The following is a 7,011-nucleotide window of genomic DNA, read 5'->3' on the forward strand; positions in this document are numbered from 1 at the left end:
GTTCTTCGAACCCATATAACTAGATTTACCCAAAACCAAGGAGAATCGTTGTTCGAAGCGTGGGAGAGATATAAAGAGTTGTTACGAGCATGCCCACATCATGGCTTAGAAAATTGGTTAATCATCCAAACCTTCTATAATGGACTTCATTACAACATAAAGATGACCATCGACGCTGCCGCAGGCGGTGCTCTGATGAGCAAACCTTATCCTGAAGCTAGTGCCCTCATCGAAGATATGGCTCAAAACCATCAATCATGGGGAGTCGAACGAGCGACAGTTGAGAAAAAGGAAGCCCAAGGAGGAGTAAATGAACTAAGCTCTATAGACATGATGCAAGCTAAAATGGACGCATTAGCCCTTAAAGTCGAGCATATGTGCATAAACCCGAATACTGTAGCCGCAGTTTCGTCGGATTGTGAGATATGTGGAACCAAAGGACACCAATCTGCATAATGCAGTCTATTAAACGAAACCCACTGTGAGCAAGTGAACTACACCCAAGGAAACCCATACTCGAATACCTAACCCTGGATGGAGGAATCATCCGAACTTCTCCTATAAAAACAATAACCCTATTCAAAATAATGCACCCCCGAGACCTTGTTATCAAGCCCCTAGATCAAATCAACATATGCAACCTGTACCACCAAAGTCGAGCCTTGAGAAAATTATGGAAAATTTTATCACCGCTCAAACCCAACAAAACAAGGAGTTCATGAACCAAAACATTCATGTTAACGAATTGATTACTCAGTTAGGAACCAAGGTTGACCAAATAGTTACTCATACCAAGATGCTTGAAACCTAGATCTCTCAGGTAGCTTTAAACCAAGCCCCTCAGACTACACCTGGAGGACAATTCCCTGGACAACCTCAACAAAATCCGAGAGGACAAGCCAATGCCATTACCCTACGAAGTGGGAACGCTTATGATGAGCCACCAAACCCTAGATCGAGTGAACCCGAAACTTCTAAGGAATGTACCAAGCCCCCGGACGAAGTAAAGGAACCAGAGGAATCTGAAAACCAGGAAGGTCGAGAAAAAGGAGAAGAACCTAAAGACAAAACTTACGTACCACCCCCGCCATATAAACCACCTATACCATATCCGCAAAGACTCAAACAAACCCAAATCAATAAACAGTATCAAAAATTTATTAAAGTTATAGAAAAACTTCATGTAGAAATCCCTTTCACAGAAGCCATCACCTAAATACCTTCTTATGCAAAGTTTCTCAAAGACATCCTCACCAACAAATGTAGACTTAACGATCCGAAGCCTTTGGAATGTAATGCTATTTCCGAGGACAAATTAGCAAAGAAAGATAAAGATCCTGGAAATTTCTCCATTCCTTGCCTTTTGGGTAATCATGTCATCGAAAAGGCTTTTCTAGACTTAGGAGCTAGTGTAAGCCTAATACCTTTAGCAGTTTGTGAGAGGTTAAACTTAGGAGAATTACAGCCCACTAAGATGTCACTTCAGTTAGCCGATAGATCTGTTAAATATCCGATAGGCATTTTAGAAGATGTTCCTGTTATGATAGGTCAGTTATTTATCCCTACTGATTTTGTTGTCATGGACATCAAAGAGGACAATGATATACCAATCCTTCTAGGTAGACCATTCTTATCGACTGCAGGAGCCATAATAGATGTCAAGAAAGGAAAGTTGACGTTTGAGGTAGGTGACGAGAAAATTGAATTTATACTTTCGAAATTTCTTATGGCACCTGTGATGGGAGACTCGTGTTATGCCTTAGATATCATTGATGAATGTGTTAGAGAATTAGAACAAAAAGAAATTATAAAAACAATTAAGTTACCATCAACTCTCATAAGAGAAGATGATGACTTTAAGAAACCCTACATCGATGATAACCTTTACGAATGTTTATCCCTTACCCCAGATCCTATGCCATGCCCTAAGAAACCAACCTTAGAACTTAAGGAACTGCCTAAGAACCTGAGATATGAGTTCCTCGATGAAAAGATGAACCGTCCAGTTATAGTTAGTGCTACCTTGAGCCAAGAGGAAACGAACCAACTTTTAGACGTTTTACGAAGATATCCCTCAGCCTTAGGATATAATATCTCTGATCTGAAAGGTATAACCCCATCCGTATGCATGCATCGGATTTCGCTCGAAGAAGATTCAAAACCCTCTAGGGAACATCAGAGAAGAATAAACCCTATAATGAGTGATGTTGTTAAAAAGGAAGTTCTTAAGTTACTTGAGGCAGGTATAATCTACCAGATCTCGGATAGTAAGTGGGTGAGCCCTGTGCATGTAGTACCTAAAAAGGGAGGCATCACAGTCGTGCAAAACGATAAAGGCGAACATGTAGCAAAACATTTAGAAGGAGGATGGCGGATGTGTATAGATTATAGAAAATTAAATAAAGCAACTAGGAAGGATCATTTCCCTTTACCATTTATTGACTAGATGTTGAAGCGTCTAGCCAGACACTCTTACTTCTGCTATCTGGATGGATACTCTGGATTCTTCCAAATACCTATCCACCCCGAAGATCAAGAAAAAACTACCTTTACATGCCCTTATGGAACTTTTTCCTACAGACGAATGTCGTTCGGCCTCTGTAATGCCCCAGCTACTTTCCAACGCTGCATGATGTCAATCTTCGCAGATTACCTAGATGGTATCATGGAAGTGTTTATGGATGATTTCTCGGTTTACGGATTTGATTTCCATAATTGTCTTGCTAACCTTGAGAAAATCCTGGAGAGATGCGTGGAGGTGAACGTCGTGCTAAACTGGGAAAAATGTCATTTCATGGTAACCGAAGGAATAGTTTTAGGACATATAGTTTCCGAAAAAGGTATAGAGGTAGATAAAGCTAAAATAGAAGTTATAGAAAACCTAAAACCCCCAAAAACCATCAGAGAAGTCCGAAGCTTTCTTGGACACGCTGGATTCTACCGGCGTTTTATTAAGGACTTCTCCAAAATAAATAAACCTTTAACTGGACTTTTAATGAAAGATGCTGAATTCATTTTCGATGAAAAATGTAATGACGCATTTAATCTTTTAAAACAAGCGTTAGTATCTGCACCCATTATGAAACCACCTGATTGGTCAGAACCTTTTGAGATAATGTGCGATGCTAGTGATTATGCAGTTGGAGTCGTTCTAGGACAAAGGAAAGATAAAAAATTACATGCCATTTATTATGCCAGTAGAACCCTAGATGCTACCAAACTTAATTATGCAACAACTGAAAAAGAATTACTCGTTGTAGTTTTCGCTATAGACAAATTTAGATCTTATCTAGTAGGAGCAAAAATTATTGTTTACACTGATCATGCTGCCATTCGTTACCTATTAAGTAAAAAAGATGTCAAGCCCAGGTTACTCCGATGGATTCTATTACTACAAGAGTTTGATTTAGACATAAGAGACAAAAAAGGCACTGAAAATGTAGTAGCTAATCACCTTTCTAGGCTAGAACATCTAAAACCAGAACTAATACCCATAAATGATGATTTTGCCTATGATAGAATGATAGCTAGAGTAGAAACCATTGAAGATAATAACCTAGATCATTATGAGCATTCCCAAAATTCCTTAGCAATAAGTAACGTACCCTGGTATGTAGATTTCGTTAATTACCTAGCTGCTGATATAGTACCCCCTGATCTTGACTACCACCGCAAGAAGAAATTCTTCCACGATGTGAGAAACTTCTATTGGGACGAACCGCTCCTTTTCAAAATGGGTAAAGATGGCATTTTTCGCCGTTGCGTTTCAGAAGGAGAGGTAAATAGTATTATCGAGCATTGTCATTCTACACCTTATGATGGACATGCGAGCACCTCTAAGACATACGCCAAGATTCTTCAAGCTGGCCTATTCTGGCCTACCATGTGGCGTGATGTCTATGCTTGCATTGTGAAGTGTGATAGATGCCAACGCACTGGAAACATTTCAAGACGAGATGAAATGCCCTTAAGAAACATTCAGGAAGTAGAACTCTTTGACGTATGGGGTATAGATTTCATGGGACCTTTTCCACCATCCTTAGGAAACAGGTATATCTTAGTAGATGTAGACTATGTGTCTAAGTGGATTGAAGTTATAGCTGCACCCACAAATGACACTAGGGTAGTAATCAAACTATTTAAAAACTACATATTCCCTAGATTTGGAACAACACGTTTAGTCATAAGCGATGGAGGATCACACTTTATATCGAGAATATTTGACAAACTTTTAAGAAAATATGGAGTTAGGCATAGACTAGCAACACCATACCATCCACAAACTAGTGGCCAAGTAGAAGTATCTAATAGGGAGATAAAACATATCCTAGAGAAAACTGTTTCTATTTCTAGGAGAGACTGGTCTCAGAAGCTGCAAGAAGCGTTATGGGCCTATAGAACCGCTTTCAAAACCCCTATAGGAACTACTCCTTATCAACTAGTTTATGGAAAATCATGTCACTTACCATTCGAATTAGAGCATAACGCCTATTGGGCCATTAAAACTTTGAATTTAGATTACCTAGCCGCTGGAGAAAAGCGTACCCTAGACATTCATAAATTAGAAGAACTTAGGCAATCTGCCTACGAGAATGCAAAAATATATAAAGAGAGAACAAAAGCCTATCACGACAAAAGAATAGTAAAGAAAAACTTCAATATAGGCGATTATGTTCTCCTTTTCAACACTAGGTTACGACTCTTCCCTGGAAAGCTACGTTCAAGATGGACTGGTCCTTTCGAAGTATCCAAGATTCTGAGATCCGGAGCCGTAGAAATCAAGAACGATACATGTAGTCCATTCATTGTAAATGGACAAAGACTAAAGCTCTACGAAGAAGGAGACATTCCAGCATACTACTCGAGCCACACCCTGATTGATCCACCAATCCCTACTACTACAGGTGTATAAATTCTAATCGTCAAGCTATTGACGTTAAACAAGCGCTGCGTGGGAGGCAACCCATGGTTTTTCTTTCAATTTACTTTTTCGCATTTATTTAATTTTATTTTTATTTTATCATATTTTGCATTAGGACTAAGATTTGAATGGTTTGTATTTTCAGGATCACTTTCTTAACCTTTACAAGATGCAGGATTTTGATGACATGCATGTGGCCTATAGAGATAATGCTCAGAGGGAGCGCTACATCACTTTGTATCAGTGCCCTATGGCACCCACACGTTATACTGATCAGCACTGTATGAAGGCACTGGGTATCGAGCCGAGTATCCGATTCCTTAGCCACCAGCTTCACTGGGACGAGTTTGCTGATGACTTGAGTAACACATATAGGAACCTGACTTTGGAGTTCCTGAGTTCATTCGACTATGACCCATATTCTGGACCATATGGGTATGCTGCTTTCAGGCTTTTCGGAGTTGAGTACTCCTTCAGCGAGAAAGAGTTCGGCGACTTATTGGGTTTCCAGACTACTCCTGATGCTATCCCGGAGACACCTATGGGATATTTCCTGGGTAAGGAGGTTGAGAAGTTTTGGAGTGATATATCAGGTGGCGGAAGCCAGGATCCATCTATGCAGCTGTCTCATGTCATACATAACCCCGCCTTCAGATACTTTCAGATGATATTAGCACATTCCTTCCTGGGAAGGCCGGATGCAAAGACACTACTGAGTGAAGAGGAGATCTTCCTATTATTCTGTGCATCCCAGTCTCGCCCAGTAGCATGTGGGAACTTTTTATTATACAGTCTCAGCGGTATCTCCAGATCTACCGAAGGAGTCATCCATGTTGGCGGAATCATCACGCAGATTGCTGTCGCTTTAGGTCTATCTCGCAAGCTGTTACATCTTCGGACCTACTGTGGGTACATGACCGTGGACATCGACTTCTGTTTGACCAGAGGATTGATGAGGAGAGCCTCTTTCCACCCATGTCAGTTCCGATTGCTAGTCGACAGTGAGGTTATCCATTACTTCACACTGCCAGACCCTATGATGACCAGTGTGCATGATCCACCGAATTGGAGTTATGCTCTAGAGGGCCAGGGAGAGACCGTTGAGGAGCCGAGATCTCCACCCATTGTTGAATACACACCTACACCACCATCTCCCAGAATCACTGTTTTCTCTAAAAATCTTTCATTGTAGACACCCGACATCCGCACTCAGATTGCTGAGTGTCGTAGAGAGATCGCAACGCTTAGACAGGAGGTGGTTGACCTTACTTTACAGATGGGAGTGTCTGATCTCACCCATGCTACTGAAGCCGACTGTCTATTTCAGGAGATCGCAGAACTCAAGCAAGAAGTAGCCATGCTCCGTGGTTCCTCTCAGGAAGATGACATCCCCACTACATAATCTCACCATTTAATCTTATTTTATCTCATTTTTATATTCCTCGTATTTACATAACTCATCTTATATTATCGCATTTGGAATATTATATAAACTACATCTATACATTAGTATTTCTATTTTTTATTTATATTTATTTGCATTTTAATTTCTCAGTTATTTATATTTAATTTCTGTTTTTGTTTTTGTTTCAGTTTCACTTTTTATTTTTGTTTTTACTTTTATAAAATTATGCAAGTCAAAGATACTAGAAGAATCACAAGACAAATGCTATTCAGACCCCTCAAAGCCAAAAGACAAGAGAAGCCCAAACCAAAGGACCAAAATCTGGCCCAGCCAGATTTTGCCTTGTGGCGCCCGTCATAGGACCTGTGGCGCCCGCCACAGCGTCTGTAAATGGTCGGGGTAGAATCCCTTTCTTCATCATTTTTGCAACTCACAACCTCCCAAACCCATTTTTTCACCTTGGAAAAATATCCTTGAACCCACAAAAAGCTCATACTTTTCTAACCACCACACCACACAAATCATTATTCCACTTTCCATTTTCGATTTCATCCGTCGGATTTTGTAAAAATCCAACATTTTTCACAAACCACTTCATCTTCTTCATCACTTTTCAAGAGCTTTCAAATGGAGTTTAATGGATTCATTCTTTGAGGAGGGAAACCGGGGGATCGGCAAAGAAAAA

The 7,011-nt window shown here is 40.2% G+C and overlaps 1 non-coding gene across 1 annotated transcript; it reads right to left on the reverse strand.

The window, feature by feature from the left end:
* On the reverse strand, positions 1 to 107 carry LOC127077013 (small nucleolar RNA R71). The gene has a single exon (XR_007787002.1). It is a non-coding gene; the product is annotated as a small nucleolar RNA R71 (small nucleolar RNA).
* Positions 108 to 7,011: the final 6,904 nt, after the last annotated feature.

Source organism: Lathyrus oleraceus, chromosome 4 (genome assembly GCF_024323335.1).
Source record: "Lathyrus oleraceus cultivar Zhongwan6 chromosome 4, CAAS_Psat_ZW6_1.0, whole genome shotgun sequence".
Classification (NCBI taxonomy): domain Eukaryota; kingdom Viridiplantae; phylum Streptophyta; class Magnoliopsida; order Fabales; family Fabaceae; genus Lathyrus; species Lathyrus oleraceus.